This window comes from Wasmannia auropunctata, unplaced genomic scaffold (genome assembly GCF_000956235.1).
Source record: "Wasmannia auropunctata unplaced genomic scaffold, wasmannia.A_1.0 LD336000.1, whole genome shotgun sequence".
Classification (NCBI taxonomy): Eukaryota; Metazoa; Arthropoda; class Insecta; order Hymenoptera; family Formicidae; genus Wasmannia; species Wasmannia auropunctata.
This window is the reverse complement of record NW_012026890.1, coordinates 4,844,869-4,868,618: the sequence shown is the minus strand read 5'-3', so window position 1 is coordinate 4,868,618 and position 23,750 is coordinate 4,844,869. Positions and strand designations below refer to the sequence as shown.

Below are 23,750 nucleotides of genomic sequence, written 5' to 3'. Positions count from 1 at the left end.
GAAGAACACGCAAGATTCTCACCATCCGTGCTGCAAGATTTCATTTACCTAAAGAAATGCACGGCAGGATTAGCTAATCCCAGCTCACCGCCGGCGGCGGATCCACCGGCTGCTGCTATGGTGTTCTCGTCGCAAGCATAGAGCACCTCTTCCGCAATAATGCCTGGAAGAAGAAGGTGATTTTCACGCTGTTCTCACGCACGCGCGTGCACACGAGCGCGTGCGCGTGAATTTTACACACAATTTCACAAAAATATAGTAACATAATAATAATATAAGAAATACAAAGAAAGAGAGAGAGAGAGAGAGAGAGAGAGAGAGAGATATTGTGACGCTTTCTTTGCGCGGCGCATCGTACAGAAGAAGAAGTCATCCTCGTCCTTCACCCTCTTCCCCAATTTGCGCGCCAGTCCGAAAATTGCTCTTCGGTGAATGGCGCGATTCTAACGAATTTCCCTATCATCTCTCGCTGCGTATTAAGATAAATGATAAAAAGATACGCGCTTCTTCTTCTGGCAGAATCGAGAAAAATAAGAGAGAGAGAGAGAGAAAGAGAGCGATGGAGAGGAGGAGGAGGGGGAGTATGCGCGAAACGCGATAAAAAAATAAATGTAAACGCATGTAACTCTCGCACAGATGCAATTCGATTCGGCAACAAACGCGGGGTATTTAGCTGGCGGCAATCGACGTCTGTAAACTATTTCGTATACGCAATTTTTTCAGCCGAATTTATGGCCGCGAGAAGCGAAATGTCGATAGTAGATCTATTTTCAAGCGTGCCGTGTGCGTACGCGTCCGTCGTATGGTGTTATCCGCGATCATATAGACACACAATCGCACACGCGGCATGTACCGCCCACGCGAAACGTCAGTTCGCTATTCGCCGGGCAAAATTCTTATTGCGCCGCGTGGCGTTAGGATTTTTCAAACAAATCAGTGGAATTTGTCGGACGTGCCGAATGTAAAAATTCCGTAGCGTTGGCATAAATATATCGCAATAAGGGATGCGGACTTTGCGTACATGCAATCCTGTACCTCGACTTTACATTCCTATTGCCGCTGTAAAATTTTTATTTTTATATACAAATATAAATATATAGATATAAATTATATAATATATATATATATAATGTATAATATATGTATATATTTTTTTTTATTTACGAAAATAATTTTAATAAACCATCGAAATAATTATATAGAAAACTCAAGCATGGTGAGCAATGCTGTAAAAAGTTTTGATGTTTATTTTAGTAACCCGCAACATCCTACATGATTATTTTTGATAATTCAACAAAATTATTTTCAAATATGTATCTAAGTTTTTTAAGTACTTCAGGAAAAAAACCGTCCTTTCCGTATACATAATATTAAATTAAATAGATTATTTTATCGCACTTATTGCGTCTATGTTTCTGAAAAATTTCCGTATAGCGTAGATCATCGAAAGAAACAGTAAAGTGCTCTGCGACAAACCGTAATAAGTCTCCAGTAGAATTACAAAGCGCGTAAGATTGAATGGATTGACAGAATAAAGTGTCGTCAATAATAAAACATAGTAAAACCGAATGCTGCTCCGTCCAGGTATCGCACCGACATGGCGTTACATCAGGATTATCGATATCCCCTATTGTTATCTGACAGATTGACGGCTCGGACTGACAGCAAACACACGCTCGCGCGCCCACGTGGATTTCGACGCGCACGGGGAATCGAGATCTAGGAGGATTGTCGCGATACTGTAAGATCGGCGCTGCCACCGCGGATACAGCAGAGGATAGCTCTAAGAGAGAGGGGACTTTATTTTACGAGGTGCACTTATTTCGGCCCCGCAGGGGTCTGCCTGTGCCGGCAAGTAGACACACACGCGCACACACAAACACACAGCACGTACACAGGCGGGCGCACACATGAATCTAATGCGCGACGGGCTTGTGCGCTGACCCACATTGTCATTGCATAACGGGCTGCCTTTCGAAATATTCGCGAGTTTAGTGCCTCCGGGTGCGTCTACCGACATCGGCAGCGCTCGTAAAAGGAACCCCCGCAGTCAACGGTAGGAGACGCAGACGCGTCTATTGCGTTACGCATACATGAGATCGTTTTTCATGCCGCTCCGTCACGGTGTTGCATAATCGTAAAGAAAAGTTTATTTTTTTTCGTCGTTGGAAAATTGTTTACATATATTTGGTCAAATTATAGGCTACGGAATATTTCGTTTAATTTATATGTTACTCAAAAATTGTGCTTGTGTGTCTGTGGCGGTCCCGCTGATCCTTCAATATTAATGATTAATTCCGTTTTTAACGAGGCAACAGCAGTATTTTAAAAGAAATGAAACGCATAATCGTGACATTAGCTGTTTTCCTTGGGGAACGCGGCCCATATCGTTTTCCGACCCGTACTGACCGTGTATACAACGCTCCGAGTTGCACTGGTTGGATAAAGTTTACCGTTGGTAAGACGTCGGAAGAAATATTAGCCTGGACGGAACCTTTCGCACAGAGGAAAGTTATCGCAAAGTTATGAGAGCCGTCAAACATACAAGTTAATGATTTATTGAAGAATTTATTTCATGAATCTAAGGTGACTGCGAGATACGTACTTTCTTCGGCAAGCGGACGTTGTTGTCGGCACACTCGGCTAGCCTTTCACCTCTTTGAGCCAAATATCGCGAATGCGGTATCGCGAATGAATCTTACATCGCAACGCTCACACATATGTATAAGCAATTCACATATGCTCGCAATATTTTTACGAATGTGTCTTATAAGCTGGCCGTTGCTTTTGATGTGCGTATATTAAAAATCAAACTGAGAAATTGTATTTGTTTTCAGATTCGTCGATGGCGTGACAAAGTTAACAATATATTAAAAAGTTAGATTTTTTTACGAATTATGCTAGAAAATACTAATGCAAGCAAAAAAACATAAAATCATTTTTTCTAACGGAATTTATTTTACAAATATTTAATTTGCATTTTATTAGATATTGAAATATTCGAAAATATGCTGAACGATATATATTAAACTTGAATAACGATCAATTCAGCTCGATTGTTTATTAATTGACATGTTGGCTTTGTTAAGCCGCCGTAAATGAAGAAATGAAAGTTTTTTTAAAATATTTATTTGATATATCTCTATTTATTACCTCTGACTACTGCTTTGTTTATCTCGTAAATTTTGACAAATATTTCAATATATAAATGTGGCATTTCTAAAAAAAACTACGAATTCAGATTGCGGTTAAAATTATCCAATAAGTTATCTATAAATAAACAATTTGAATCGCATGATTGAACGATGATCAAATCGCCGGCGTCAAATTTAATGCGTAACAAAAACGACGTAATCTGTTCTCCGAAAACAACGCGATTGTTGCTCAAATAAAATGTGCGTCTTATAATAGTTTTTATATTTTTCCTTGTAATTTCGCAAAAGCTCAGATGCAAATCTTTATCGACAGTAAATATAAAAAAAGTTAAAAAAAATTAGCAAGTGCAATTAGAAGATAAGTTTAACATAAGTTGACAAATTATACAAAGTTGTATAAATAAGATGAGAAACAAGGAGGTTTTCTATAAAAAAAATATCTTCATTCAAATTATTTTTAACCTTTTTTAAATAAAAATATATAAAAATTAAATAACTCTATTATAAAGTTAATATATCTAATATTTAGTAATCCGTAGAATAAAGAAAATTATATTGTAAAATTATTAATATGGATATTTAAATAGTCCGCATGTTAATTTCATCATAAAATATTTTCCTTTTTTTATTTATGATAGTAGAAATTGTATGATGTAAAACAAAAAAAACATGTTAATTTTCATATATTCAATTAGTTACCTTCAGTTCAGGGGTTTTTTTAGATCATGCATGATATAATACAATTCATATATGTATATATAACGCATAAATCATAATTATGATTGTATAGAGATAAAATCAAGTTTATAAATAATAATGGCTGAAAATTATCCATGTCATGTACATTTTTATTGCACACAAAATGTCTATATTATACCTGTCGTTCCTGTCGAACATATCCACCGATACGTGCTCCGAAAAAAAAACTCGCATTGCATTGCGGAAAAATGTTGCCTCCCTTTGGAACGCTTCTGTCTCCGTGAAAATGAGAGCCAGGCGCCATAATCATAAACCAAGGTACATCTGCATGCGCGCTAACGAAAAGCCCATAAGTACGGCTATACCCTTGCGAATCCAGCAGGAAGTGCGCCAGAAAACAAAAAAAAAGCAGAGAAAAGCAGGAACAAAGATGGAAAAAAAAGAAGAAAAAAATCCGAAGCTAGCCTCGTTAATATCCGATCCGCGGCGCAAGCTCGCCCGGAACGACAGACGACCGATAAATTGGGCGTCGGTGCACTTTTAATTGACAGAAATGTTTAGCGGTAATGAACGCGTGCCGGATGGAAGGAGCGAAGGATAAGCCGGGGAGTGTATGCCGACGGTAGCAGTAGTGCCGTCAACGACGACGACGACGACGACGACGACGACGACGACGACGACAGGAAAGAAACAGCGCAGTGCCAGGACCACGACTAGATAGAGACACGGCGGCAGGAGCATAAACATCCGCGGTCCACGGTGGTGGCGGCGGCGACGGCGACGGCGGCGGGGGTGCAGCGCGCACGTTCCGCACTGTGGGCGTCGCCGTTCGGTTCCTACCACGACGGCAAGGGTGTTCTATGACGCTATAGATCATGCGGGCTCCGCCTGGTAGGCGGAGACTGCCCACCAGTTGGTACGGTTCACCCAGGTTCACCCCGCAACATCGCCGGTGTTGCCAGCGCCTCCACTGGTGCCCGCCAAAACGAGCTCTCAAATTGAGACAGTACGGATCGCTGAATTTTTTTAAAACAATATTTTTGAGGAATTTTTTTCCGAATGAGATTCAGAAAGACTTGGAGGGAGCAACGAATCATTGAGTGAAGAAAGCTATGACAGTAATTGTTCAGAAACGACGAATAAAGTTTCTCAAGGAATTATACCCATTTAACATATATCTTTTGTCAGAAGACATTGAGAATAATTGCATCTTATTATGTGGTTTTTATAGTGATAAATTTTATAATTTATCAATGCTGATATAACATTTTCTACGTTATATTTAAATTGTTTTGAGTGATAGTCGAGTGAATAAAATTATAAATATGAAATTTTTGTAAAAATTATTTGTATAAACAATACTGGTCCTAAAAATGTTATAGTTAATATAAAAGAGATCGCAGACATTTAATAGCAACTCGAATCTAAGTAAGCCGAAAGATAATGTATCATATCGGACACTATTTTTATTATACCTATTTGAGGAAATACAAATCAGATTTAATATAATGAAAACATTTTTCAAATTTTTCAACATATGTTAACTGTTCACTAACTTCCGATATTAACTAAACAAATACGATTTTTCAGCATATTAAAAAATATTTAATAAATGCAACGCTTTATAAGTAAAAACAAATGTATTTTAATAAAAATGAAACGTTAGGCAAAACTTTTAAACTGCTGAATGCAGTTAAAGTTTTATGCAACTTTAATATAGCATTACTTTCTAATGTATGTTTTGTATTTAGATAGGAGAAACAGCTTTGCAATTAATGTCTAATTTTCTATTAAACAATTTCCACTAACAATCTCAACAATTTTCAATTAAATTAACATCATTATATATTTCTGCATACTACAAATATATTTATTAAGCAACATATTATGAAACACACATGAACATTGCTACTAATCTAACAAGAAAAAAGCAGTCATGACGTACAGAATCTTTAACATAACAAACTTTACAGCTTTGTATAGCTACTGTGCGTTTTGAGGTTAGATTTCGGAATATTCAGTAATACGCTCGCTAGCTTTGCTTGTCGACCTAACTACGAATTGCACTCTTAATTCGCTAATCAATAATGCCGATCGAGTACTCACCTCGACCAGCAATAGCCTCCTACACGGTTTTCCTCGTGAAAATCTCGAGAAACTCCTAGGTGTGGCTCCGCGTCGCCGTAGTACCGTAGTTCGTTGTGCAACAGCGCCGCTCGCGGCTGCCAACAGAATCACCACGGCGTCCACGGCTACACAGAGACGCGCTCCCCCTCCTCGTGCACCATCCTCGTGGAGCGACATAGTCGAGGACCCCGCCTCCTTTTCCGACCTCCCCCGTGCGCGCGAGTATGCTTATAGTCCCATAGATCCGTCGACGGGCCCTCCCGATCCAGGTTGGTTCCTTTTTTCATTCAGTACCTCGCACAGCTCTGTCCGAAAATCTCGCGGTCCGGATGATAGCTCGCGAAAAAGCGGGAACGAGAAGAATCGCGGCATTGGCTGCGACAGGGGACGCGTGGGTGCCACGTCGCGGCCACGTTGCAGCGGGCAGCGCATCCGCCAGCGTCTGGTGCATTCGCAGACGAGAGTGGCTGGCTTTTGCGCCGTCGCTGGCGCGGCCGGGACCCCCTCGCGTCACGTCGCACCGCGCCACCGTCGACTTGCGTCGCGACGCGCGTGTATGGGTAAAGCCGAGAGAACGCGACGCGGAGGACAAGACGCACGCTCCCTCCTCCCCCTCCACGGCCTCGCTCATTCACTCGGTACGTACACTTCGTCCAGCGGATGTCTCTCCGCCGATCCCTTCCCGCGTCCCTTCCCCGCCTCCTCGCGGCCTCGCCGCGCCGGCCGCCTCGTTCGCGGGCCGCGGACGCGATCGCGGTCGCGGAGGAGAGAAAGAACGAGGGCGACGGAAGGCGGGAAGGAGAGGTCGAGCGGGCGCGAGTGAGGCCAGCAAGGAAGAGCGGGCGAGCGAGGAAACGAGAACGGGCGTTGGAGGAGGGAAAGAGGACTACTACTACTCCTGGGGTCCCCCCCACTACACGGCCTGCCGCCGCGACGCCAGTCCGTAGTCAGTCAGCGTTGGACCGCCGCCCGCTCGATTTCGCGATCCACGAACGACGGTAGCCACCACCTCCATCTCCTCCCCGCTTCTTTTCCGTCTACCGCGTTCCGGATCTTTCGCGCTCTCTCTCTTTCTTTCTCTCCCTCTTTTTTTCTCTCTCTTACTCTCCCACGCGCGTATCTTTCTTCTCTTTTCACTCGCCCGCTCTCTGCTGCCGCGTTTTCATTCTCTTTAATCTACACGTGTTCTCTTTTGCTTGTTTCATAGTTATCTGATTATCCTTTTCTTTCTACTTTTTCTTTGAGATCTTTCGACACTTGCATACGCGGAGCGTCGCGCGCGCGTCGCGAGTGGATGCGACGTGTCGTCGCGAATCACGCGTCGTAGAGAGATTATCCGCGCGTTGTATCGGGATTCTTCCCTCCCCCTCCTACGATTTATCCGTGAAATATCTCTTAGCACGATCCCGATAGCGGTCGTCCGAGACGAGCGTCGCGTACCGGTATGAATACGACGACCGATCGGGAAAGTGACGAGTGACACTGATTGCTTGCAGAGTAAAGTGGTGAACCAGGGGTTGGTGCACGAATACGGAGTAAAATCGGTCCAGTATCGCGAGATCGGAAATTACCCGCGATTCGAGTGCGACCGGTGGAGAGAGAATGCAGTGACGATTTACCAACAATATCAATTAATTCAGCCGCCGACGCGAGTATCATCAACGTCGATCGGCTTCGAAATGGCGACGCGAGTACAGATGATTCTGTGAAGAAGTGAGAGAAAGAAAGTAGAAGAGATATCCTTGGAACTTCAACGTTTCCGATCGCGTGCTCCGGAAATTTGACAGGTGTGTTGTCGCCTCGCGATCGGTTCCGTGTGAACATATCTACGTACGCACAGGTGTCCGCGATTAAGCCCTCCATAGAATGACGGCGATCGCGAGGATCGCGTCACTGACGACGAGCGGGTCGTCGGCGATCACGATGAGGTAGTGGTCGTCGGGACACGTGCCGGTTGGGTGACTTCAAGTGTGTGAAAATCGGAAGAGGAGGCAAGACTTACCCCCCAGGTGGCCGTTATCCCGGGGATATTCGAAGGATACTCTCTTTCTCTCTCTCTCTCTTTTGGTGCTCCCGACCGCTTGACTTTTTGGGGACCAACCGATCGCAGTTGAAAGGCGAAGAGAACTGGAGGCCGCACGGATAATCGAGCACTCCCGAAGGACGCAGATGCCCCGAAGGAAACAGCACGCACCGCAACGCATGAAATGTGAGTTGAATCGAAACAGAGCCAAGATTTTTAAACGGCGACGGTGGAAGGCGTAGGAAGTTCGCCGATCGAGCCGATCGGAAAGCGATGAAACGAAACGCATAGTTTTTTTTCCTCCGAATTTTCCAAGTCGAGAAATTGCAGCATCAATTGTCGCTGATTTTTTTTACTAATTAAGAAACTCATCTGATCATTTGAATTTTCATCTGCACTCGATTTTCACGAAATTCTTCCCGCGCGAGGAAGATACGGCAATTCACGTGTGACGGAGTTCGATCGAGAAGCCGGCGTTCCACCGTCGCTGATTCGTTGAGCGAACGCGCGGAGCCACGTGGAATACCACGTGGAATGCGGCGTGATTTCGGGAGTAATCGCGGGGAATTCCACGCGCCTGGATTATCCGCGTTTATTTTCTCCCGACGTGACTAATTACCTACTTCCTCCTCCGCGCCGCCGTGGCTCATGAGAATGTTTGACGCGTAACGAAAATTCAAGCGATGCGAGACGGCGGGCGCGGATTGAACCGTGTTGTCCGATGATCGTCATCCCGTTCACTGGGCGCCGCGCCGTCACGTCGGAATAAAATTCTCGATGCGCACACAGCCCCGACGATTTATCGCATTTCTGCAGCGCGCGTGTTTATGGATTAATTAAAAACGAAGAAAATGCCTAGGCGATCGTAAGGGAACTTCCATAAAGTCGTAGAATGTCTTTTACTACCAGTTTAGCGTTCACGCGTATCTCGCCGCCGGAGTTCCTAAGTTACGCCGCTGTCGTGCACGGTGGACATTATCGTGCAAGAGAACTTTTAACGTGATGATTAAAGAAATAGAAAATGTATGTTATTGAGCCGAGGTGATCATTCTAGCGCGCTCAACGCGCGGAAAGCTTCGGGCGTTTCGACACTTTTGAAAAAAAATTTTTTTTTTAAGGAAAATTTTACCGGTAAAAATTTCCTTCAGTTTTACTGGTAAAAAATATATCGTTGACAGCGATAAATTAAAATCGAAAAGCGCTATTTTGTTGTAGACAAATGTCGCTCGTGCGACGTCAATTGCTTGAGTAATTTTAGCAATTTAATTAAATGTAGGAGGTGAAACGTGACGCATAAAATACATGAGTTAGTAAAGAGACTATTTTTAGGATATTTTACAATAGATTATTGACAAATTAATTGGGTAACTTTTTTTACTCTACATACGAATATTACGTGCGAGAAAATTACGAATATTACGTGCAAGAAAATTGTACAATTTTAAAATAAATATTCTATGTATACACAATGCTTAACGATCAATATAGAAAAATCGTATTTTGATCGTATTAAATATAGAAATTTTTCTATAAATAAATAGATATCGAAAAAAAGAAGAGAAGAAAAGAGGGGAAAAAAAGAAGAAATAAAAGAAAGCAAGCAGAGAGAGAAAAAGAGAGAGAGAGAGAGAGAGAGGTATTTTCAGGAAAAATATTTAAATTATATTCTAAGTCCTACTAACTGTTAATAAGACTTATAAATTATAAATAGTTTTAAATAAAACTACTATTTGAAAGAAATTATTAGTCAAATATGTTTTTATTTTTATTAATATATTTTTTTTATTATGTTTCTTCAATTTTCTGTTTATATATCAGTTACAAAGCTATAATTAAATATAAATTAAATTTTTAATATTACTGTCTGTTAAGAGAATTGAATGAATTAAATTTTTTGTACGCATTTGATCGATTATGCAATCACGTTCATTAAAAGGTTGAAAAATAAGTTACGAAACACGCAATAAAAGAAAAGTTAAAGTTATATAAAGAATTTTTATGCGAACATAACTTCTCTTGGAGGATAATTTAGTATCATTAATATATAGACGATATAAAATACACATTTTTCGCAGGAGGGAGTGTACTAAATAATTTATAGTACAATGTACATTCTTCACCACTCTCTCTGCAAAAGCATTTTATAAAAAAAGCTTCTCTTAATAAAACTGAAAAATATCTGGGCATGCTAGCAGTTATAATATTTTTCATGTTAGCGTCATCTTTATAAAAAAAAAGAGTAAAAATTGAATAAAGTGCTATTTTGTTGTAGACATACGTCGCTCGTGTAACGTCAATTGCTTGAGTAATTTTAGTATGCAGGAGGTGAAACGTGAAGCATAAAATACATGAGTTAGAAGTGAGACTTTTTTTTTAGAGATGCGAACGTGTGAGATGTTTGCTAATTCGACTTACATATATCAGAATATCTGATTAATTTTTTCTTTTTATTATAGATTATTATATTTTGTCATTAATATGCGCATGTATAAATTGTATTTTTATTATATCGTTTTAAAAGTTAAATTGAATGAAAAATCACATGGGTAAAAGTGAAAGAAAGTTCCTCCGTATTAGCGCGCTTTAGCGAATTCCTATCGCCGGGGAAGTTGAAATCTATCTATCCTCACCTCCGTCGAGTAAGGTCGAAGATGGGCCGAAGGCGTGCGGCACGCCATTTCGTTGAATCTCCCGACAGATGGGCAGAGAGCGGCGCGGCAGCGGCCAAGGCCCGCGCGTTCCGTTCAGGCCGAGGCGATTTGTGCGTTTGAGGCGCGCCGTGACGCGCGCCATGCTGCCTTTCCCACGTGGGGAGTCATGAGGCGTAAACAAACTCGCCCCCGGTGGCGGAGGGACGCCATCTTGGTGAAGTTCTGCCCGGAAACATTTACAATTCACTCAACTTACCTTACCGAAACTCGGCCAAGCGCCGATAAATCTCGTGCGCGGGCGCGGCGCGGCGCGGCGCGCATACCCCGCGACGCGTACGTTGCCGAGGCCGCGTGCCATAAATTCGCGGCAGTCCGCGGAGTTTCACTGACGTGTATGCTACGGGTTTTTCGCCGGTTCCGGACACCTTCGACAGCTCCACCGAGAGAACCGAGACGACCCCGATGATTTTCTTCCCTACCCATGAACGTTTCGATTAGTTACTGGAAATTGGTTTCAGCGAAGATCTATTATTTGCTTGGTTACTCAGAAAATTTAGCATGACTCAAACACAAAAAGAATAATTTATTCCAACTTTTATTATATTTATAATTCTCCTATATGTGTAATTAGAAAACTTATTTAGTAGGCTCTTTCATGCCTATGCAAGACTGCATGTTTATCGGTGTATTATTGATCACGCGATTCCAATATTATATAAACAGAGTTATTTAAATTATTCCAATGAAATAATAATCAAGAAGATTCGTGTGTTATGAAAAGTTAAGCAAAAAATATATATCCTAAGATATATGTATATATGATTTATATGAAACGTAATTATAAAGTCACAAAAATATTTAATTTAAAATATTCTATACCTGTTTTAGATATAATTTCTATTTCCTATATCTCTCTTGTCTTAATTATTACAATAAAAGGCAATATATATACATATTTTTTCCAAAACCGGATAAACTTTCTCGGTTATCTAATATAGTTACTTTCCAAATAATTTACGCAATTAACAAAGATGCACTACTATAAATTTCTACGAGTTAATATCTTTTTAATTCTGATAGATGCCAATCAATAACATATCTGAACCGGAAACGAATGCGAAAGTTTTTAACCGTGCGAAACGATAAAGCCGTCAGCGAAAGTAGACGCGTACGGGTTAAAAAAAATAACAAAATATGGCTCGGCGAGCTATGACGTGGCTAATTTCTCCATTTAATTTACGACGTTCCGGTGAAAGGATCCGTAAAACACGCTGATTCCTACGAATCGATCTGCCGGGTATTGATCGCGCGATCACGCTGCGCTCTCGATAAATCCGGGGATCTAATTAGCAGTATATTATGAAGAAACGATCATCACCCGGCCGCATTCTTGTCATTTAGATTTATTCTATTTCATGCAAAGCATTCGCAGTATATATTTAAGAGTACAGAATAAAAACGATTGAGTTTCCAATCGCGGTTGGAGATGAGAATAAAGATGAAAGTAAATGTATCATTTATCCGACATCGCCGTTATTGTATATCTGTACTCTTTATGATATAAATCGAAAATATTTATAATTGATAATATTTCAATAAATAATACTTATATTAATTAAACGGCTGTGAATATAAATGTATTCTGCGTTTCTCTAACAAAATTTGATCTGTGCAGTAATAAACGTGCACAGTTGTAAATTATAATATTGCTATATATTCGTATATATGATAATATTATAGATTTAGCATACATGTAAGCCTATAATCTATTATTGGACTGCCAAAAAGTCTATTTATCAGATTTATATTTATATTTATACATTTGTAATCACAACGTCCTCGCAGTGCTCCTAAAAATTAGACCATTCGGTGTACCGTATTTTCAACAATTGAATCGATTTTTAAACGCAATTTTTCAAACCGCTTGCCAGATTCTGGTGAAGAAGGCCAGGTTATACACAACGTTTACTAACATTCGCATTCGATGCAACAGGTGCAGCCTCGACGCATCCTTCGGGCCTCCATGCCCGAAATTTGCATTACCTGTATTTCGTCGCGTCTTCACATCGGCTTATTGCGTGAAAAAAAAATCGTGAAAATTATCCTGCTAATCACCGAAGGCATGACGAAAAGACGAGAAAGTGTTTGTTAAGAAATTTTATTTTCTCCAAAGATCTTATTTCTCTCTGTCGAATACATTGAATGCCTTTCGATTTCGGCACTTTCCGAAGTCGCTGAGATAATAATAAGTTCCGCGAATTTTTCGGCTTCATTAATAATTAGAGAAAAAAAAGACGCTTGCTCGCGCGCTTCTGGTGGATATTTTCTCGGAGGGCACGGGATTGCTCGGTCGAAGGCAGACGGCTGCACGATACAATTCTTGCCGCGACAATGCTTATCGCGAGCAACGAATAACTAAATAGAAATGATTGATTCGCCAACAGACACGTTGATTTATTCAATACCAAAGTCTTCGGACTCCAATTATATTTAGAGCGTCTCGTTGTCGCTATCGCTCCTCTCCCTCTCCTTCTCTTTCCCTTTCTTTCTGCTTATGCAGGAGAAAAATCGATTTTTGACCGTTCCTGAAAAAGCAACGCTATATTGGATTTAAAAGACCTACGAGACATATCGATCTGCGCGGGGCGAACCAATCTGAAATCTTGTCGGGTCCAGACTCAAAGTTCACGTCTCTTTCTTTACATTTTTAATAAGATGCATTCCTGTTCCTGACTCACACTGTGCGAATAAACTAGGCATTTCCGAATTAATACTTCACCTATCATGTCCTTGATTGGACAACCCGCCGACGACTCTTCGTCATCAGTCTCCAGAATTGAGAAATCCTACGCAATGAAAGCTACTGATACGTTTTAAATTATAACTATAATGACTTTACGACGTATACATATATTTAAAAATTTAATTAATTTTAAAATGTTATCATATTTTTCTTATGCTAAAAGGTAGCAAATTTATAAGTTTATATCCAATATTTCTCGACTAAAACATTTATTTCTTACATTTGTATGTTGTATCCTAGTCGCTCTGTAAGCCTTGTGCATTATGTAATTCTGATTTCGCTGTCGGTAACTTAGATAAAAATTTAAATAGAAGAATAATGACAGTTTTATATACGTATACGGTAAAATGTTACTTATACGGCAATATTTTAGACAAATGCTGCTAAATTAAAATTAATTCCACTGAAACCTGTAAACTCATGCGAACACAAATCGGCAGCGTGCAGTAATATATCGCAATAGATGTAAAAGCCAAACCAGTAAGTTGAGAATATCTCTCTAAATAATCGACCACTTTCTCATACAAAATTTCTATCGAACGAAATATATGTATATTTTTATTATATTAAATGTTTCTAAAAATAATGTTTTATGCCATGAAATTAACGAAATTTTTTATTTAGTAATATAAACAAATGTTTGCAAAAATATCAAGACAAAAACTATGATATCCTCAGTCAAATGATCTGCATATATTAACTAAATGATTGCACCTGAAGCGTTTCCGCACAAAGGACGATAAAAATGAACGTCCGGCGCGAACGTTCCTGAAAATTTCCGCGCCAGGAAATTACAGAGGACGTGGAGGAGGATCCTCTCATGAAAAAGTTTTCGGCGGAAAGTTCTCCCGAGTTGATTCGCGGAAAACGCGTCGCTTTCCACGTTGCGTTTACCTGAAGCGAGACCCGTGTCGTTAAAGTTTCACGGGTAGAGCTCGGTAGGAAACGCGTCGAATCGTGTATCCTCTCGTCCTGAGAAGAAAATTCCACCGAGCGATCCTGGTAAAAATCGACGACCCATGGCGAACGCCTATTGCGCAAAACTTTCACCTCAAACAAACTGTCGGCGCACTTTTAGGCCTTATGGACCTGCACCTTTATACTGTCGCTATAAATCCTTCAATTCGATGAAAGACCGATGCATCGCTCTGTCAAGTTTGTTTCTTTGCGTGACCTAGAAAGAAACGGTTGTTCAGGATAAAAGCTATCCTTTACAAGGAACGAATTGTTTTGACTGGAATGTCTGAGCAGTCTGCATATATTGAGCACAAGCTGTAGAAACGACTGTCATTAATATTTGAATAAAATCGAATAATACAATCGATACCGTTGAAAAAAAATAAAAAGTGCAATTTGTATCAGTTCCAACTGACTATTATTTTTGCCTGAGTTATGTTTATAAATTATATAACAGTATGGACAGAGAATTAGTTGCTTTTTTTTTCAATAATCTTTATAATTTTGATACCCAATTTATTATTAATTCTAATTCAAATAGAAATTCGATATAAACGGCGACGTGGCTATGTGCCAAATATAATTTTTAGAATAGTGACGTCTAGAATTTATTGACAATTATCGTATAGATGATAATAATCAGTATGCGCTCCAAATGCACTCACATAATTTCTGTATACACTCGATGCAGATTCGAGTGTCGCGATGCCAGATATGGATACAGCTACAAAAATGCTTTATATACGTGAAAGCAGTCTGTGGAAATAAGTTAGTACGTTTCAACAAGGGAGTTAAGTGTAATTAAGGTTAACGTGTATTTATCCACTTTGCAGCGGATGAAAGCTAAACAGACGGCCCCCTATACGTTCAAGATATGATCAATTTTATAGTACTTTCTGTGTAATTGAACGACGGCATTAATTGTATGAAAGCCGATGGACACGTTCAACGTGATCTTCATAAAATAATCCCGCGCGATTTAATTATGGCTGTGTGATACATTTTATATACTCGCTGCCGTTTTTTCTTATTGAAATTTCGTGACCTAGCAGATGCGATAGCCGAAAGTGGAAAACTGGCATTGATGTAGAAGTGGCGATACGCGCGATATCTTATTAAATTTTATTAGGACATTCAAGTGCTAATGTTTTGAATTCCTTTATAAGTAGTATAAATTAAGATTACTGTGAAATAGATGCACATAAATTTAACAGCCGGGGGCTTAATATTACACCGTGATAGATACACATAAAGTACTCTTGTATAAAAGAATTTTATGTACATACAATAAAGTGAGTGAACATAATCTCCATACCATAATGAGTTGATACGTAATAACTCTAGATAAAACTGGACGTGTAGCAATGGACCGAGGAACGAAATAATTATCGTTTTTTTTTTCCTGCGGGAGAGACGAATGCCGTTAGATGCGCCTCGGTTACCGTTGCAATTATACACTTTTGTGCGCGCCGGCCAGAAGCTGGTTCTCGGGGATTTTTGCGGGAAAGAAACGATGACGAATGGAGAAGAGCTATCGTTCGGCGGAGATATTAAAGACGTATCCGCGTGTGAAACGGTTCGACGCTTAGATTTCCGCGTTATTCCCATAGATCATGGCCGCGGAGTCAGCTTTCTAATCGGCTCCCATTATTTCCGGTGATCATGATTTACACACGCAATGCCGCATCGACGGGCGAGTACACCGAATGCAGTGTATCCACCGAGATAAATGAGACTTCGCTCAAGAAGTCCCGCGTGTGTTTTTCACTTTGCAATCTTCGGCCGGCGACGATATCTCGCGACTAACATTTGAGTTCGCTCGCGTATGCAAATGGTAAGTATGATCGATGGTGGCCACTAAAGGATTCATGCGGCAGAAACAGACACTTTACAATTTTCATTGCGCTGTCATACGGAGTCGGGTCATCTGGTACGTGTGTACTTAAAACCGCGCGTCGGTTAACACAGGGAAATCTGCGAGGAGCAATTGACAGACTGATATAATGTATCCCAAATCGCATTATTGCAACATTTCGCCGGACTAAAATTACAGCCTTGGCCAAAAATGTTAGGCATCTATTTCTTTTTCATTTACATATCTGGAATTCTTTTACCTGATGTTTTCAATTGATCACCGGTTTTATATGCTAATTTAAAGAGTTTTTGAAACAAAGGATACTTCACAGCAAATGCTATAAATCAATTTTTTAACTAAAACGTTAAATATTAAGATGCCTATTGATGGCCAAGGCTGTATATTCGCAGGAGAGAGGAGGAAGGGATATTTTTATTTCAAAAATATCTGACAATGAAATCGCATGATTTTTTATCATTATTAAAAGTATTTATGTATTTAAAATATGGTGCAATATTTTTTACACTGACAAAAACTAAGCCGCGTAATACATTTTTATTCGGCCATCCATATGAGAGATATATCGACAGCGTATTTATATTTGTTTAATGAAAAAAAATGCAATTGTGCACAATCGGAAGTTTTCTGAATCATACGAGTCTCTTCGTTTAAAAATCGTCCGATTATAAGACGCTACTTCGCGTAAGGAGAATAGTTTTCAGTCCCAAAGGGACACCGTGGCTCTCGAGTCTCGCGTTCGCGCGGCTTAAAATCGTCGCCCTTTCGCGAGGGCGATGTACCGCGACGTTTCACGACGTTGTAATCGGCGATGTGAGGCTCCGGCTGTCGCGGACGCTCGTCGTCGATATCTTCATTCGAGACGAGTCATTTAACGGCGTGACGCTTCTCGCGTTGGTCTCAACAACGGAGACAGGGGCGGGAGGGAGCCGGGCGCTTCTCGCACCCTATTTTCGAGACTCGTAAAATCCGCCGTTCTCGTATATCCGACCGATCCGTCTCCCGATTTACACTGCCACGTCGCCCGTCACCACCGCCGTTGACGACGCTGACGCTGACGCGCCGCGCGTCTCTCTCTCTCTTTCTTTCTCTCTCCTTCATTATATCTCTCTTCCCGTTCTCTTTCCCCCTCTCTTTTCTTTCGCTTTAAGCGGCTCTAATAAATTAGCCGTAGAAAAAGACGGCCGCGTGACAGATGCCCGATGGCTGCCATAAAGGAGCTGCTGGCGACGCTCGCGGGTGGTGGCGAGGCGCACATCAAAGCGCATCCCGCGTGCGGCCTCATGCCGATCCGTACCGGCGCGGCGTACCCGTAGTTTTATGTTTACCGAGTGATTTGTTGCCTCCTTCGCCATTCGACTGACGAACGCGTCGCGAGAGAAGCGCGCTTCATATCGTCAAGAGAGAACGCGCCGAAATAAATGCGCTGTTCTTATAATAGACGAAGCCGCGGCGCTTTCTTCAATAAACACGATAAATCAGGTTAAATACTATCCGCGGTTCTGAAGTTAAATTTTCAAAACCTATTGGAAATGCTCGAAGCCGTGGCCGATGCGACGCACGATATGCTGCATATGCTCCGTCGCTAATATTTCAGTTAAATCAATAACGAGAAATAATGACTAATTTTCGTTCTAATTTAAATTAGTAGATTAATAGATTACTGATGACATTCAATTACGATTAATTATTGAAACTATTTGTCCGCGGTGTTTAATTTCTTGCACCTCAGAAAACAAAGTTTTACATTAACGCTGCCCAGACTATATAGGATACGACGATTTAACTAAGAATAAGGGGCGTATACTCTCCGACCTAAGTGTAGCGCGCGCTCCTTCTCGGTGATTTTAATAATAGCTGTAAATAAGGAACCGAATTGCACGCCGCGGCGCGAGGGGAGAGACACCGGGAGAGGTCGGAATCCGTGTCGCGCCATCCGCTCGACGCCGAAGCGGCGGTGACGGTTGTGGGTACCGACGCTGAAACGTCGCGTCGGTCTGTGTGTTATTATCGCGCATTATGCATTGTTAGGACGCATTAATAATGTATCAGGATTGCCAGTGGTGCTACGTTGTCGCACCAAATATATTATTTTCCAGCACACGCTCCAACGCGATTGACGCGATTCGAACTCTGTTTCCGCGCGCGTTAAACGTATTAAAATTATACAACGCCAAATGGTGAGGATACGTTTTTGGCACGCAGCTTAGCATGCATATAAGCGTGTATACGTATAATTATTTTATACGTTATACCTTCGATTTTACGTAATTAAATTAAATTCTGAACACGTTGATTTATTAAAACGTTTCCTCTGTCGATTTTTTTCCTCGGGCAAATCTCGCGTCGAGATATTTTTATTATAATAAAGTATAAAGCGTTAGGCATAGTGTGTCACCCTCGATTCGAAAGTCCGCGCGACCCATGCCGCGCGATATACGCGCTTGAAGGCAAACGTTGTCCACTCCTTCGGCTTCAGGCTGCGAACGACTGCGTTGATCACCGGACGAGAATGCCGGTGCTCTCGCGTAAGAGTTGACAGGCCGCGCCACTCGAAAACGAACCACCGTTCGAGCACGCCGGCAGAGGCACGCTTAAGTGACTTTCGGTGTTTGGCCTTTGCACGCGGCGAGAGCCTTTTGCCTTCGCGACAAGTCCCGCGGCGCAGCCGGCTGCGGAAGAAGTAGATGGAAGGCGATGGTGGTGCGTTGGTACTCTCTTTCTTTCCTTTTTTTCTGCCTCTCTCTCTCTCTTTCTCTCTGTTTCTGCATGTATCTCTTTCTCTCCCTCCTTCCCTCCCTCCCTCCCTCCCTCCCTCTCTCTCTCGTGGTCCGCGTGCCACCCTCCGCGCGCCGCGTACCACGTATAATTCAACGCTACCAGCAGATAGCTAAATCACAACGACAAACCGGCGGTAAATGCGCGAAACGAAACTCGCCGTCCGCAAGATACGCTACGAAACTAGAAAGCGACCGGGGCCGCGTTTTGTGCTCGCGTTTCGTGTTTACTATTCTCCCAGAGTTTGGGCGGAATTTAAAGAGCTGGATTTAAAAATCTTAAGGAGAAAGATTTTTTTAAGATTTAAAAATAGCGGAACACAGACACGGTACAGACAGGAAATGATGTGTGAAATGTAGTGCCATCTAGTAATCGTTATAGCAGCTCTTGCAGCGGGCGAGGGAAGACCCAGTCAACAGTCAAAGTCCGTCGAAGAGAGTCGTGTAGTGAGAATTCGGATGTAGGTTGCGTCGTATCCTCTAACAAAGTCTTTATGCCAAACTACACAGGTACGAACGGTTTGTTACTCGCCCGTCAGTCTTCCGTGATAGAAATGATACAATAAAAAAATGAAACTTAAGATTTTTAAGTAGAAAGGATCAAGTAGAAACGATACGATAAATAGGTACCTACATAGTTAGAAGAGATTGCGAAAATGTAATTTGCATAAATCTTGAGAATTTGAAGAATTTACATGCAAAAATTATATTTCTCGGCGAAATGAAATAGAAACGAAGAGTTTCGTGAGAAACTTATTTTCACGTGAAAGATGCCATCGAGTTTGCGTGATTAAAATACGCGGACGCGCCGCCGCGCCGGTAATGCGCGAGACAAGGCTCGTTCGAGGCGAGGTTTAGGAGTGACGGAAAGGAGCTCGACTAAGAGCGCGCGGTGGTGGGAAGAGCGAAGGAGGGGGTGGCTGGTCAGTCGCGGGGGCGGCGGAGAGCTGAGAGGGAGGAGGTGGCGGCGAGCCGCCGCACGTCGGTGGCTTCCGCGGGATGAACTTCACAGACGGGTAGACGCACGGTCAGCACGCACGCACACCGCCACTAACGATAAGTCGCCGCATCCGACAAAACGGATCCTGAAGCATCCCCCCTTTCCCGGGGGAGGAGGGGGGAACACCTACCGAGGACGATCGCGTTTGACATTCGTCCCCGAAACCTCGCGCGTCCAGGGACGCTAATGCACGCGACGTCGCGTCGACCGGACGAGAGTCGGAACTTTTCTCGTTGTTCCACTTTGATGAGAGATATGAATTTTAGAGACAAAGGAATAATTGCTCTGCGTGATGTTACTGATAAGGATAAGTCGTGAGAACTTGTGCAATGCTTGAAAGCGCACGCAGAAAAAGGATTAGCCAATGAAACTAAAATATAGCTATGGCAGCTAAGATGTGTCGTTAAAATAGGGACAGCTAATGTCGTTGTTACCGAAGTGCAATTTATTAGTTATTAAAATGTAGGTGCTACAGCAAAAAATATTTGCTGCTAAAATCAAATGATATTTAGCCGAATCTACTATGCTATTTTATCTTCGCAATAAAATAATAATATTTGAAGTACTAGTGTGTAGCTTAAATATACTGCAAAATATAAATACTAAATGCGCTGTGGATGGCAGTGCCACATTGCAAAAACCATTACAAATCGAATTTTCGCGCGTTTTTACTTATATTATTCTTATTTATATAACATAATGTTTATAAATAATGTTGAATTATGTACTATATTGTAGCACTATTTTTATTTTAGCCAATCGTTATGGCGAATTAATTTTCTCTCTCCAAACAGAGAGAATTAAATTTCAATATGTAACGTGTTTATTATATCTTTTTGCGAGGCTATATGTGAATAAAATTATACACTTCCACGAAGACTCTGTAAGAGTAAAATAAAAGCCGTATTTTTTTTAATGAGCTTTTAAACGCATTAAGCAAAAGGGAGAATCCGCGCAGATGTGAACGTGACATGTAATAGCAAGCTTTAGTAGGAAGCAACGTAGGAAGGCTTGAGAGACTGGAGAGCTTATTTTCAAAACGTTTTAAATCCATACTTTAAAAAAATGAAGACGTTACACGGTACAAAGCTTCCCGTAGCTTACTTTGCAACCATTTCAAACACAAAGCAGTCCCGTTTGATCTCTCTCCATTTTTCAAAAGCCTAAAACAATGATATGCATGTTCCTTGAGCTCGGTCAGTATTTCCACCGATAGTCCGAGTCCATGTGAAACAGTTAAGTAATTAAAGGTTGATAAGAGAGAGACCAACGATATCGGAAAACCTTGTCGAAAAGCCTCAGCGATGTCTTCTTGCTAAAGAAAGATCGACCTACCCTTGCACTGGCAGAGAAGCATTTTCATCGAGAAAAAGGGTGAGAGCAAGAGAAAAAGAGCGAAAGAGAGAGAGAGAGAGAGAAGGGGTAGGGGAGGGGAGGGCCAAGGAACGCGTAGCCAAAACCCGTAAACGTGAACCCCTACGGGGAGTCCGAAGGGTGAAATGCCTCCCGCGTAAAGTACTTCCCCACGCATACACGCACACAGACGCGCTGTCACGTACAAGGTGTGCTTGAGAATTTTTAAAAAGGATTAAAAGAAACAATAGTTCAGTTTAATCAATTATTGTTTGTAATCAAAATTTTTTTTAAATATTTTGATTAAATATATTTGATCAAAATATTAATATTCTTGTTAAAAGCGCATTATTTTAATTTATAATAAGAGTGAATAATTACATAAGATACAAATTAAAGGAAAATTACCAAATATTTTGTTATCAAATATTACAGAATTTTAAATGCGTGACAGATAAAAATGTAATATTTTAAAACTCGTTCATTGATTTGGAAAAAAATTGGAAGAAATTTTAGTTATTCAAAATTTTTTCAAACATCAAAAAAGAACAAGAGAATAAGAAGAATTTTTATTGACTTCCTCGTCTGAGTATATTTGCTAAATTGATACCTTAATGAGAGAAATACTGTGAAGCAAATCGAAAGGCATATTTTTTTCATCAATATGCAGTGAAAAATTTGTAAAATTTAGCAAAAATTATTATTTCAGTTGAAATGAGCGAAATAATTGGCAAACCATGTTTATCCGTATTTTATTTCATTCGAGTGAATCCGGCGCGACTTTTCTGACACCTTGTACACGCGCGCGTGTACGACACGCGTGTCGCAACATCGACGGCACGGTCGCGCCGGCGGCCGAGCTGTTCGGCCGCGTATACGTACAATCTAGATACTGTTTCGCGGCGAGGAGGCCCCGAAGGGGAAGTAAGCAGTATCTCTTGCACTCCCCTCCGTCTCTCTGCCACCCTCCTACGAGGGCGACCCACCACCCCGCCGGTTCGCTTCTCCAGAAGCCGTTAGGCGAAAGAGGGGCGCCGCGCGGGGGTGCGGGAAAGCGAGGGGGGGGCCTTCTCCGTCCGTCCGTCTCGTCTCGACTCGTCTCGCGTGACGGCCTCGTCAGCCGTCAGCCAAGCTCCGTCCGGATCGATACGCCTGCCACCCTTACGACCCCAACTTCCTCCACCTTCTACTGCGAAAAGCAATGCACCTACCGCCCCCGCTCCCGCCACCTCCAACCCCGTCGTCCGCCTCCTCCTCGTCCTCCTCCTCCCCCGCACCGACGCTCTCACCTCCTCCGCGCGAGAGCCTTCTCTCCCTCGCCGTTCTTCCTCCTCTCGCTCTGGCTGCTGCCTCCTGCCAGCGCGCGCTGAGTCTAGTTGAGTCGAGTTGAGCCACCGGCCGGGTCAGAAGACGTCTGCTGCCCGGGCGAGCGACAGCTACCCCCCCCGGTCCCCCCCGGGGACCGACCCCTCCTCGCCGCGTCCCGAACCCCCCCGGGTTCGGCCACCCAAACACCCCCATTTTACCACCCTCTCCTCCTCGTCCACCTTCGACCAACCGAGGCACCCGCCGCCTTCGCCCCGTAACCCCCCGCGGCCGTCCTCCACGACTCCATTCTACCGCGACGTGCCGCGAGATGGACAGCCTCGCCTCCACGTCGAATCCGCACTATACACGTACACGCACACACATACACGTACACATATATTCACGGTATAGAGGCATACTCGTGTATACGCGCACATCCGCGCGTGTATCGCGGACTCTGGCTCGTATTCCGTTTCGGTGTTGGTGAACCGACGTTCTCTACGACCACCTTCCTACCTCGCCTCTCCCCCGTTCATCCCTCGTCGTTTCCCTTCCTACGAACGCGCGTATCTCGAGTCCGCACTTTTCGCGAGTACTCCCTCGGTATCGAGCGGACTCTCTCTCTTCTCTTTCTCTCTCTCTCTCTCTCTCTCTCTCTCTCTCTCTCTCTCTCTCTCTCTCTCTCTGACGCAACGCTACCGGAAACCATCGCCGCGTCATCGGTGCCGCGGCCCGGATGGACAATGGGTTCAATGGACTATTACGGTCGTCTACTTTTCGTGGACTGTTGACGCACCACGTTTCTTCGCGTTGCCTTTTTTAGGGCTCGCGAAGTAAATGCACGGCTCACGAATCGCCGTTCTTTCGCGAGCGCAAGAATCGAGAATATCCGGTTTATTTTTTTTTTCGTACGCCCTTTATTGCTTTTGCACCTACGGGATTGCCCGTAGAAATTGGATATGATCACACGTCGCGAGAAGCTGCACGTACACGCACATAAATACACACACACACACACACACAC

At 42.4% G+C, this 23,750-nt stretch overlaps 1 protein-coding gene across 3 annotated transcripts in view; it reads right to left on the bottom strand.

Annotated features, from left to right (window-relative positions):
- LOC105453418 (zinc finger protein 845-like) overlaps window positions 1-6,052 on the bottom strand; it is a 56,459-nt gene extending 50,407 nt beyond the window's left edge. For all 3 annotated transcript variants that reach the window (XM_011695365.1, XM_011695366.1, XM_011695364.1), the window contains exon 1: window positions 5,961-6,052. The gene's annotated coding sequence lies outside the window, so the exon portion shown is untranslated. The remainder of the gene's footprint in view (window positions 1-5,960) is intronic.
- Window positions 6,053-23,750: the final 17,698 nt, after the last annotated feature.